Here is a 13,450-nt window from a genome sequence, read left to right on the forward strand (position 1 = left end):
AATAAAAGTTAAAAATAAAACTAATCACTACTTGTAGACCCTGGCCTATTGCTGAACTTGTTATACAACTTTAAATTCCCAGGCAGGGCAACAAGCAAGGCATCTTGACCTTTGTGTCTTCTCAATGTAGATTAATTGGAAATAATAAAATCGCTTCTATCCTTGAACACCTATGTTACTTCCGTTCACAGTGTCTATTTGATGAAGAAAGGGCTTAATGTCAGAAGAATTGACTCTTTTTGGCTCTATCACCTATGGATGCTACAACTTTTGACATGTCAGTGTATTCTCTCTTGCTTTATTTTTGGTCAAATGAGGACTACAGTAATGACTTGTGAAGATTACACAAGATGTATTTCTGAACGTATTTTGCAAACATGAAAGGGCTACAAATTTGATTTCTTATAATCCAACAAATGTGCAGTGAGATTATATTTATGTCTTATAATGGGCCTAATGTTAGAAGGGGGTTAGGCCATCAATAATGTTTATCAAAGGATGGAAGGAGCCTGTGTTTCAGGATATGAAATATGCATTCTTTTTTTTCTATGTAGTTGGGGAAGGATTATATTATGATTCATTTTGTTTGAATTTGTTAGGCTATGTTGCCCAGTTGTTTGGGTAAACATGTCTAGATGTTGCTGTGAAGTACTTTTTATTTTTATTTTTTTGAGACAGAATTCTGCTCTTGTTGCCCAGGCTGAAGTGCAGTGGCATGATCTCGGCTCACTGCAGCCTCCACCTTACGGGTTAAAGCAATTCTTTTGCCTCAGCCTCCTGAATAGCCAGGACTACAGGCACGTGCCACCATGCCCAGCTAATTTTTTTGTATTTTTAGTAGAGATACATGGGGTTTCACCATGTTGGCCAGGATGGTCTCGATTTCTTGACCTTGTGATATGCCCACCTCAGCCTCCCAAAGTGCTGGGATTACAGGCGTGAGCCACTGCACCTGGCCTGCTGTGAAGTACTTTTAAGATGAGATTAACGTTTAAGTCGTCAGCTTTGAGTAAAACAGACTCCCCTTTATTATGAGGGTAGGCGTCACACAATCAGTTGAGGGTCTGAAGAAACTGAGATCCTCTGAGGAGAAAGAAAGTATGCCTCTAGACTCCCATCAAATTTAAGACGGCAACATCCACTCCTCTCCAGGACTCCAGGCTGCCCTGCAGATTTTGGACTTGCTAGCTCCCACAATTGCCAGTTTCTTAAATAGATTTATCTCCCTCTCTCTCCATTTATATGTATGTGTGGGTGTAAATGTATATATACACACAACCCCACACACACCTATTATACACTGTGTTAGATTTCTCCAGAAAAACAGACCAATAGGGGATGTGTGTGTGTGTGTGTGTGTATTGTTACGTGTATGCACATGCACACACAAGGTTCTGTTTCTCTGGGGAACCCTAATTAATACAGTATGCAATAGGAAAAAACTAAAATGTCCTCTCCTACTGTTTATATTCTGAAAGCAACACAGAGCTAGGTGCAGTGGCTCATGCCTTAATTCTAGCAATATGGGAGACCAAGGCAGGAGAATCATTTGAACCCAGGAGTTCAAGACCAGTCTGGGCAACATAGTGAGATCTAGTCTCTACAAAATTTTCTTTAAAAATTAGCTGGGTATGGTGATGTGCACCTGTAATCCCAGCTACCTGGTTGGTTGAGGTTTAGGGGGTATGGCTCAGAAGGTCCAGGCTGCAGTGAGCCATATTGTGCCACTACACTCCAGCCTGAGTGATGGAGCAAGACCCTGTCTCAAAAAAACAACAATAACTACACAGAACATTTCTGGTCACCAATATGTGCGGGGTTTTGCCACATTCAGCAATTCTTCATTTCTTGGCAAACATTCATTGGGTATCCTACAATTTAATTCAGTTCTGACACTAACTCTAGTTAGCACAGATGCCACAGGTTAAGGGCTCAGTACCATGAGACTACTCCAAACATCAGATACCAAGTGCAAATAGTGGGTTCCCAGATTACCCACAGCTTTTGTGGGACTTGGTTACAAATTGGAGGTTCCCATGACCCCTCAGATGTTTGATCACTTGCTAGAATAGCTCACAGAACTCAGAGAACACTTTACTTTTGTTTACCTGTTATTGTAGCAGGATGCAGTTCAGGGCCAGGTGTGGTGACTCACACCTGTCATCCCAGGAGTTTGAGAGACTCAGGATGGGGGAACACACAAGCCCAGGTGTTTGAGGCCAGCCTGGGCAACATAGTGAGACCCCACCTCCATTTTAAAAGCAAAGGAAGAAAGAAGAAAAAGGGATGCGACTCAGGAAGAGCCAGAAGAAAAAGATGCATAAGGCAATGTATGGGGTAGGGGTCGTGAGCTTTCATGGCCTCTCAGGGGATGCCACCTTCTGTGTTTTCAGCAACCCAGAAGCTCTCTGAACCCCATAGTTTGGGGATTTTTCTGGAGGCTTTATCATGTAGGCATGATTGATGATTAGCTCAACATCCAGTCCCTCTTTCCTTTCTGGAGGTTGCAGGGTAGGGTTGAAAGTTCCAAACTTTTAATCATGGGTTGGTCTTTCTTGCGACTGCCCCGCTTCTAGAAACCTAGCAAGAGTCACCTCCTTAGAACAAAAGGTGCTCCTATAACCCAGGAAACCCCAGTGAATTCATTCTCTCTCAGGAGCCAGGGACAAAGACCAAATATTAGAACAAAGAATGTACCTAGCAATGGGGACACTCAGGAAATTCCAAGGGTTTTAGGAGCTCTGTGCCAGGAACTGGGGTCAGACCAAATACAGGCTTCTTCTTATTTCACGTAGAAGATAGGATGATGAGAGGAAATTTTTTAGGTAACTGTTAGGAAAAGAGGATCTAGTGCCCATTTTAAATAGGCCTGGGTCAACTGTTTTGTCTGAATTGTGTGTGAAAACACAGTTTTTCCTCTTATAGTTTCCCTTAACTTTGTATTATTTAAGTGGAAGTGTAGGAGGTTTGCCTATTTTTAAAATGTGCTTTTTATTCGTGTGTGTGTGTGTGTGTGTGTGTTTTAAACATAGCTTAAATCATAGTGAGTATGCAAATTCACTTTCTGGTTTTTCCTTGCTTTGTTGTCCAGGCTGGAGTGCAGTGGTACAATCTCACCTCACTGCAACCTCCGCCTCCCAGGCTCAGGCAATCCTCATGCCTCCGCTGCCTGAGTACCTGGGTCTACAGGTGTGTACCACCATGCCCGGCTAATTTTTATATTTTTAGTAGAGTCAGGGTTTTGCCGTGTTGGCCCCGCTGCTCTCAAACTTCTGGTCTCAAGTGATCCTTGGTCTCAGAAAGTGCAGGGAGTACAGGCGTGAGCCACCGTACCCAGCCCCACATCCTGCTTTTATTGTTATATTTATGTGCAAGCAATTTTCTGTGTTGTGACAAACTGTCATAGATATCACTTTCAATGGCTGCATATCTAACCTATTACTAATTTCTCTATTGTTTACATTCAACGGTTCTTGATGTTGTTAGTTATTTTAAATATATAATGTAGTTTAGTGGGTAAAGCATGAAATTTGAAAAGCTTTAGACCTAAGTTTGAATCTCAGAAATGCTCTTTCTTAGCTATATGACTTGGGACAAATTACTAAACCACTTTAAAGTGAGATGTGAGTGATACTACTTGTATTTTATAGGCTGTAATGATTAAGTGGGATAACACATATAAAATGCCTAGTAGAGTACCTGGTACATAGGAGATGTTCAGTAAATGATACGTATAAAATTTCCAGTCCACTTAATAAAGTTCATAAGGGCAAGCAATAATTTTATTGTTTCCAATATCTACCATGGTTTATGATGCATAGAACTAAGCATAATACATATTTGCTTCCATGAGCTTTGCAGAAATTTAGGATTATTTTCTTAAGTGGATTTATGGGGCCAAAACTTATAGACAGATAAGACTCTGGAAATATGTTATAGATTTGTCTCTACCTGGCCAGGGGTGGGTGAAATTGGGCCAGTAACTGAGGGTGGGCTTGCTGGGGATCACCTATTTCAGGAGCATGTTGGGAGTGTGGTGATTTGGTTTGTAGTGGCTGCTCCTGATTTGGCTGTTCTCCAGTCCCTGAGTTTTGGAAGATACAAGAATCTACAATAGCATTTTAGTTGTGCTGTAATTTCTGAGTACTCACAAAACAATTGCAGAGGTGATCCACGATTGTTTCTATGGAAGAGCTTAGGGAGACCGAAGCATCAGGTGGATGCATGTGGGTTGCTCCATTCATGAGCCCTTTGCATAGAGCTCTGTCAGACTGATCCTGTGCTCCATACCTGGAAATGCTATAGCCAGTGAGAAATACTCTCTGCAAAGAGATTAAAGGTACATTTTTTATTACAGATTATTGTACATTTATGCTTTTTGATTATGTCAAAGATTGAAATTCAGTTTAGGCTTTCTACTAAGTAAAGTACCCATCTATCTGAAAGAATAAAATGGCTGTTATATTTAAAGGCAGCATGAGGGGAAAAAGCACAAGCTAAGTATGTAGAGGCCCCTATTTCATCATACATGATAAGAAAGAATTAGCAATTTTGATTACAAGAAAGTCAGGGGATAGATATCTCTCTCTCTTTCTCTCTCTCTCTCTCTCTCTCTCTCTCTCTCTCTCTCTCTCTCTCTCTCTCTCTCTCCCTCTCTCCCTCTCTCTCCTTCTTCTTTTTTTTAAGACAGCATGGGCTTTGTTGTCCAGGATGGAGTGCAGTGGTGTGATCTTAACTCAATGCAACCTCCACCTGCCAGGCTCAAGTGATCCTCCAGCCTCAGCCTCCTGAGTAGCTGGATTCAGAGGCATACACCACCATGCTCAGGTAATTTAAAAAAATTTTCGAGAGATGAAGTCTCATTATATTAACCAGGCTGGTCTTAAATTCCTGGGCTCAAGCAATCTTCCTGCCTTGGCCTCCAAAATGCTGGGATTACAGGTGTAAGATAACACTCCTGGCTGGATATCTCTTTTTTTAACCACTGGGATAAAATAAATGAATTCTCAGAGTTTGCAATTAGTGTAATAATCACAAATGTTTAGTTTTCAAAATGGTATGTGTATATTTAGGTATGAAAAATGCTGTTCTGTATATATGCCATTTAAAATTAGACAGACTATGTTTTGAGTTCATTTTCTGGTGTGTAGTAGCTTAAAAGAGAGTGAAGCCTGGGCAAGGTGGTTCACACCTGTAATCCCAGCACTCTGGGAGTCTGTAGAAGGAGGATTGCTTGAGCCCAGGAGTTCAAGACCAGGCTGGACAACATAGTGAGATCCTGTCTCTACAAAAAATTAAAAAAATTAATTTCCTGGGCATTGGGGCAAACAGCTGTTGTCCCAGCTACTTCAGAGGCTGAGACAGGAGGGTCACTTGGGCCCAGGAGGTTGAGACTGCAGTGAGCTGTGATCATGCCACTGCACTGAAGCCTGGGTGACAGAGTGAAACCCTGTTTCAAAAAAAAAAAAAAAAAAAGAGAAAGAGTGAATACAGTATATCTTTTGAGAGCTCTGAATGTTAAAAAAGGTATAATGTTGCTTCCTTTCAAAGAATTTTCTTCTTTTTAAAGCTGAAAGATTTTCAAAAGACAAAGATTGCATATTCTCTACATAGTATAAAATTAGTTCTTTCAAATCAATTTAATTAAGTTTGAGTAAGAGATCAATAGCACAGTTTGTGGATATGCATTATGTGTATATAAATGTGCAAACCCACTTTATTGGTTATTTATAAAACACGGTGGCGCTCACCTGTAATCACAGCACTTTGAGAGGTGGAAAATAGTGGATCACCTGAGATCAGGAGTTTGACACCAGCCTGGTCGACATGGTGAAACCTCATCTCTACTAAAAATACAAAAATTAGCTTGGCATGACTGTGCACGCTTGTGATCCCAGTTTACTCAGGATGCTGAGCAGCTGAATCACTCAAACCTGGGAGGTGCAGGTTACAGTGAGCTGAGATCATACCATTGCACTCTAGCTTGGGCAACAGAGTGAGATTCCTTTTCAAAAAAAAAAGGAAATTTAGGTGGGGATTCAGCCAAACTATATCAAGTAGTGATTTTGAGTCTTTTTCTATGTTTGTTGGCCATCTGTATATCTTCTTTTGAGAATTGTCTATTCATGTCCTTAGCCCACTTTTTGATGGGATTGTTTGTTTTGTTCTTGCTGATTTGTTTGAGTTCCTTGCAGATTCTGGATATTCGTCCTTTGTCAGATGCATAGATTGTGAGCATTTTCTCCCACTCCATGGGTTGCCTATTTACTCTGCTGATTATTTCTTTTGCTATGCAGAAGCTTTTTAGTTTAATTAAATCCCATCTATTTTTTTTTTTTTCTACATTTGCTTTTGGGTTCTTGGTCATGAAGTCTTTGACTAAACTAATGTCTAGAAGTCTTTCTCCAATGTTTACTCTAGAATTTTTGTGGTTTTGGGTCTTAGATTTAAGTCTTTAATCCATCTTGAGTTGATTCTTGTATAGGGTAGGGTATGAGAATCAATTTCATTCTTTTACATGTGGCTAGCCAATTATCCCATCACCATTTGTTGAATAGGGTGTCTTTCCCATTTTATGTTTTCATTTGCTTTGTAGAAGATCAGTTGAGTGTAAATATTTGGCTTTATTTATGGGTTCTCCATTCTGTTCCATTGGTCTATATGCCCATTTTTACACTGGTACTATGCTGTTTTGGAGACTATGGCCTTGTAATATAGTCTGAAGTCAGGTAATGTAATGCCTCCTGATTTGTTCTTTTTGCTTAGTCTTGCTTTGGCTAGATGAGCTCTTTTTTGGTTCCATATGAATTTTAGGATTGTTTTTCTAGTTCTGTGAAGAATGATGGTGGTGTTTTGATGGGTACTGCATTTAATTTGTGGCTTGCTTTTGGCAGTATGGTCATTTTCACAATATTGATTCTACTCATCCATGTGCATGAGATGTGTTTCCATTTGTGTCACCTATGATTTATATCAGCAGTGTTTTGTAGTTTTCCTTGTAGGGGCCTTTTACCTCCTTTCACTTAGGTTAAGTATATTCCTAAGGGTTTTTTGTTTTGTTTTGGCAGCTATTGTAAGAGGGGTTGAATTCTTGATGTGATTGTCAGCTTGATCGCTGTTGGTGTATAGCGGAGCTACTGACTTGTGTATGTTAACTTTGTATCCTGAAACTTTGTTGAATTCATTTACCAGATCTAGGAGATTTTTGGATGTCTTTAAGGTTTTCTAGGTATACGACCATGTCATCAGTAAACAGTGACAGTTTGACTTCCTCATTACCAGTTTGAATGCCCTTTATTTCTTTCACCTTTCTGATTGCTCTGGCTAGGACTTCTGGTACTAGGTTGAATAGAAGTGATGAAAGTAGGCATCCTTATCTTTTTCCAGTTCTCAGAGGGAATGTCTTCAACTTTTCCCCATTTGGTATGATGTTGGCTGTGGGTTTGTCATAGATGTCTTTTACTATCTTAAGGCATGTCCCTTATATGCCAGTGTTTGCTAAGGGTTTTAATCATAAAGGGATGCTGGATTTGTCAAATGCTTTTCTGCATCTCTTGAGATAATCATGTGATTTTTGTTTTTAAGTCTGATTATGTGATGTGTCACATTTATTGTCTTATAGATGTTGAACCATCCCTTCATTCTTGTTATGAAACCCACTTGACCATAGTGGATAATCTTTTTGATATGCTGTTGGATTCTGTTAGCTACTATTTTGTTGAGGATTTTTGCATCCATGTTCATCAGGGACATTGGTCTGTAGTTTTCTTTTTTTGTTATATTTTTTCTTCATTTTGATATTAGGGTGATATTGGCTTCATAAAATGATTCAGGGAGGATTTCCCCTTTCTCTATCTTTTGTTTTTTTGGGGGGACGGCAGTGAGAAGACAGGGTCTTGCTCTGTTGCCCAGGCTGGAGCAGGTTTGTGTGATCCTAGCTCATTGAAGCCTCAACGTCCTGGACTCAAGCCGTCCTCCTGCCTCAGTTTCCTGAGTAGCTATGACTACAGGAGTGTACCCCTGCACCTGGCTAATTTTAAATTTTTTTATAGAGACAGGGTTCTTGCTATGTTGCTGAGGCTGGCCTCAAACTCCTGGCCTCAAGCGATCCTCCCACCTCAGTTTCCCAAAGCACTGAGATTACAGGCGTGAGCCACTGTGCCTGGCCGGTGTTTTCTTACTTTATGGTATTCATCTCTGACCTAGCTTCAGATTTACTACCAACTTCCATAGCATCTTGTAAAACAAATGGGCTACTAAAGCACATCACCTTCAAACATGGGTGTCTGAGAGAGAACACCTGAAATTTATGAAATGGTGCATTATATTTACTTACTTGCCACCTGATTTCATTGCTGGGGTTGGGTAAGTGAGCAGCTTTGAGGATATGCTGTGACTCTGGCTTAACCTCACAGTGAATGCCATGCTCCGATGCGACTAGGGCAGGTGGTCTCGTGGGACAGCAGTGCTGTGGGTGGTGTATCAGAGCTCATGTCAGAAGCTGAGCTCAGGTCCTGGAACTGCCACTAACCAGCGAGTGATCTGGATAAGTTTAGCAGTCTCTTTGCCTTTAAGTGAAGAAAACTTTGCTTTATCTCTAAAGTTCTTTTTAGTTTCAACATCTGTGAATCAAGCTGTTAGATTAAAATTTTCAGTGCATAGAATCAACAAATGTCCCCAGAAAGCCATTGATATGAGCAGTCTAAAGACGCAGGGGAATTCTAAAAATTGTATTTTAAAGTGGCTCCTAATGCGTCCCTGGAAATTTGCACATTGACAGAGTAACGTAGCTTCATACAGATGTCATATATTAGCATTTCTGTTGTAATTCCCAGAATTGTTTCCCAAAGATACTGGGGGTGGCTGTTAGGCATTTCCTTAAGTATAGCAACTTGCTGCCAAATTCTCTGTTCTCCTCCTACTCTTAGCTCCAAGGATAACACATAAAAATTGAAATACTGCTACCGTTTCTTCTAATAGTAACAACTAAATGCTATGCTACTACATATTTATGTTTTCTATAAAGCTATTTGTCGACACTGTTGCAAATAATAAAATATAATGGAATGCACATTGGATGATAAAATTGATGCTCTTGGTTGTTTGATAATTATGGAGAGAAATGAATGGAGATTGAGCTAGAGGTTATCCCCAGCAGGAAAGAAAAGGTCACAAGTTTATGCATGGCAATAAACTTTTGAAAGTGGTTTCTGTGAGACACGTGGCTGGTTAGAATTGTCTTTCTTTGCTCGTGCATAGTAGGTACAGTAAAAGTTTTCTTTACAATTTATTTATAAATATGTAAAACCCAGACTGGCCTCTTAACAGAATTGCCTAATAAAATTGCAGTAAATAATTATATTGAGGGATGGAAGCTAGAAGGGGCAATTGAATAAGATGAAAGAATGATGAAACCAAGCAACTGGAGAAGCTTGTTTTCAGGGAATAGAATTGCAGGAAAAGAACTTAAACAATTTCTCTTTTGATTATTTGAAAGAAACATGGCATATTTAATAAAGAAGAATAAAGCACAGATGATAATCCTGAAAAAGATGACAGAAAACAGTAATAGTTAGATCCTTATAGTTAGAGATTTTCCAAATTTGAAGATCATGTAAACATTCCTTTGGGAAATTTCAAAATTAGAATGCATATCAAGTATCATTAGGCATGTACTCACGTGCTAAGTGGTACGGTTATATCTAGAACAGCAAGATGTACTGTGATCGTTAAAGAGAAGAAACTGCTCAAAAAGTTATCAAAAGCGAAAGCTTAAAAAATGTGTATGCCCCTGGTTCCAGAAGCTTCACAACCAAGAATGTATCCTAAGAAAATATAAACACAAATAATGCTTTTCTTTGACAGTGTTTAGTCCAGTTTTACTTATAATTTTTTAAAAGAAAGAAAAAAAACTAAAAATGAGCCACACCAAAAAGGGACTGTTTACACCAATCGCGGCACACCCATACCGTGGAAGGGTATTTTAGTGATTTGAGATAGTGGTGGGAGCTGCTTATTGCAGAGGAGGAAGAGGATGAACATTTTGACTGTCTTGAACTGTGGAAAATGTTCAAATAGATGAAGTTGATTTTAGCAATCTTCTAACTTGACTTTCTGCTCCTCTCATCTGACAGCATCTCTTTAGAGTTCCAAAATTCTCAGGCTAACTCAGTCATTACAACATCTTTACAGAGTAATTTGGACGCCTCCTAAACTGTGTGTGATCTTTGCAACTTCTTCCTTCCCTTCACTAATACATCCACAGGATCTCTAAAAAGATTCAGGGGTTTTGTTTGTGGTTTTTGACAACCACAGGCACTGCGGCAGTGCTGGGGACTTCAGTGAAGGGTATGCACTATGGTTTGCTAAAAAGAGGTGATCTATAAATGGACAGTCTGAAGTCAGTGATCGCCTGCAGCATTTTTCATAGAATCAGATCACATTTATTCTCTGCATTAGCAGAAGTAAATGACTGGCATTTTTATGGCAAGACAAATCATTTGTAGTTAAAAGTAGAAAAGGGCATGAAGCACAGGGTTTGTTAATGTGTTTCTAGTTTCTGAAAATACCATAATGAGTTATGTCTGGTTGCATTTTCTTTTGGCTTTCAAACTTTCCATCTCCTTTTATAATCACCTACACAGAAGGTAGGGGAGGTACAATTGCTCCCACTTGAGAAATGTTGAAAGTGAGACACAAAGAGTTAATTGCAGGGTAGTAATAAGACCCAGGATGACTGACTCTGCACCAGACATTTTTATCTTGTAGATCACAAACAAGAGACCCCCTGGTAGCTAGTAAATTATTTCTGTAGAAGCTAAGCAGAATTTGAAACCATTTCCAGGAACCTAGCCTGGGGTTGGAGTTTCAAAGTTCCATTAACAAAAAAAAATCAAAACAGCTGTTTGTCCTCGATACAAGCAGACAGTTTTATATGCCGAGATAATAATAGATCAGTGATTTTTAACCAAAGTCAATTTTGCTTCCCACCCCTAGTCTCATCCCTCCTCCCACAGGCATTTTTGGTTGTTGCAAATGGGAGGCAGTATTTTTTTTTTCTTTTCTCTTTCTTTTTTTGAGACAGAGTCTTGCTTAGTCACTCAGGCTGGAGTGCAATGGCATGATCATAGCTCACCACAGCCTGGATCTCCTGGGCCCAAATGATCCTCTGCCCTCAGTCTCTTGAGTAGCTGGGACTGTACATGAGCACAATCATGCCTGGCTAATGTTTTAATATTTTTAGTAGAGACAAGATCTCGCGGTGTTACCCAGGCTGGTCTTGAACTTCTGAGCTCAAGGGATCCGTCTACCTTAGCTTCCCAAAGTGCTGGGATTACAGGTGTGAGCTACTGTGCCTGGCCTTTTGTTTAGGGGGTGGGGAGGGTTTGGGGAAGGGAGTATTACTGGAGTATCACTGGCATCTAGTGAGTGGCATCCAGGGTTCCTGCTAAACATCCTAGAATGCACAAGACAGCCCCCATAACGAAGATGATCCAGCTCGTAGTTTCAATTGTTCTGAGGTTGAGGAACCCCCGCTTTACACTGTCTCTTTGCCTTGGTAAATGGTGCTCGGCATGGTCTCAATTTGCCCTAAGATTGGTCTCTGCCATCAGAACTATATAAACCACTGGGCAAAACTTTTTAAAAGGGAGTTCCGTAATGTGTTGCCTTTTACCCCACATTTGGTGCTTCCTCTTAATTCTTCATCCCTTCTCTCAACCCTTACCCCAGTTGTCATCATTCGTACTTCTCCAGCCAGCATTTGGCTGAATTCATATACCTGTGTTTTTCTCTTTTTCTTCTTTGACATTAAATTGACATGGTTCAGCTCCACGCTGGTCTCTCTCTCTTTTTTTTTTGGCTGTTTTAGAAAAAACACTGAAACTCACAGGCACTGGGTGATGGATGGAGCTACGGGCCTGGGAGATCCCCCAGGAGTGTTGGTTGGGCCTCTCTAGGAGAGCTGCTTTTTCTCCCAGCCTCTGCTATTCATTTTGGAAGAATGCTTGAGTGAAGGAGGCAGAAGCCTGCCCTGTGTGCCTTGGAGAAAACTCACAGGTGAATTTTCCTAACTAGAAGTAAACGCTACTTCTGGAAGGAGGGTGAACAGTTCTACTCTATACTCACCTACAACTTGTAACTCTTATTTGTTTAATAGTAATAAATCTGTGGACAGTAGTCTCTGGCCAGGCAGATATTTTCAGTTTGCTCTTAGACAATGGCAGAGTTGAATTAACTAAAAGGAACACTTAGAGTATTAGAGAGGCTTTCTAATTTTTTGAGGGAGGTGGTTACAGAGGACCAGGTAATTTTGGATCTTATTTTCCAGAAGAATGCTGACATGGATGAGAAGCATTATTTGTATCTCACTGATAAAGATTAGAACTTTCTTATTTGAAACAATTGATTTCTTGAAGATGACTGGACTAAACCAGGTCTAATTAGGGTTTGTTCTGAGCTAGGTAAAATGTGTTAGTCATTATCTAGATCAACAGTTCTCAAAGTGTGGTCCACAGACCCCTGGGTGCTCCTCCTGAGATTTCTTCAGAAAGTCTGAAAGGTCCAAACTCTTTTAAAAATAATACTAAGATGTTATTTGCCCTCTCCCCACCCCTTGTGCCACTTCTCTCTAATTTTGCATTGAAGATGCGAAAGCAATGGTGATGCGAACTTTGGGTGCCTGGGCACAAATCAAGGCAGTGGCTTTAAAGTGCACTAATTGTCTTTGTGTTCTTCACCTCCGTGCACTCATAGTAAAAAGAAAAGCCAGTTTCACCGAAGAAGGTCCTTGTCAAAGTAATAAAGATTATTGATTGTATTAAATCTTGATCCTTGAGTGCCCATTTTTTAACATTCTGTGTGATAAGATGGGAGGTGCACAGAAAGCATTGTTGCTGCCTACTGCGGTAAAAAGTGGTTGTCTTGAGCACATAATTGATGAGATGGTTTGAGCTGCAAGTCGAACTAGCCACTCTTTGTGGAACACCATTTTCACTTGAAAGAGCAACTGGCAGACAACTGTGGTCATTCAGCAGAACTTTAATCAAAAACAAATGAAGTAAGCCTGTCATTTCAAGGAAAGAAAAACTGACAGTGTTTTGTTAACTATAAAGTTCGGGTTTTCAACTAAAAATTAGAATTTTGGAAGACCTGTATTCACCACTGTGAGTCTGACAGTTCCCTAGTACTAAAAGACTTTTCTGATGAGGGAAATGGGATATTGATTAATGTGATTTTAAAATATTATCCAAGGAAATATGTCAAGCTTGGGAAGATGTGAATAAGTCTATGTACTAATATTTTCAATATGATGTTACTAAATGATGCATGGGTGAAAGGTTCATTCAGAGTACAAGACAGACTAATGGATTTTAATGTAGGAGGGTAGGAAAAGTTCATCAATACAGTTTCGGATTCCACACTGCAAATCACCTTTAAGGAACTACCACTT

General features: G+C 39.9%; 1 protein-coding gene across 1 annotated transcript in view; it reads left to right on the forward strand.

Annotated features, from left to right (window-relative positions):
- Nucleotides 1–13,450, forward strand: part of RTN4 (reticulon 4) — a 275,201-nt gene that overhangs the window by 152,825 nt on the left and 108,926 nt on the right.

Source organism: Callithrix jacchus, chromosome 14 (genome assembly GCF_049354715.1).
Source record: "Callithrix jacchus isolate 240 chromosome 14, calJac240_pri, whole genome shotgun sequence".
NCBI classification, from domain to species: Eukaryota; Metazoa; Chordata; class Mammalia; order Primates; family Cebidae; genus Callithrix; species Callithrix jacchus.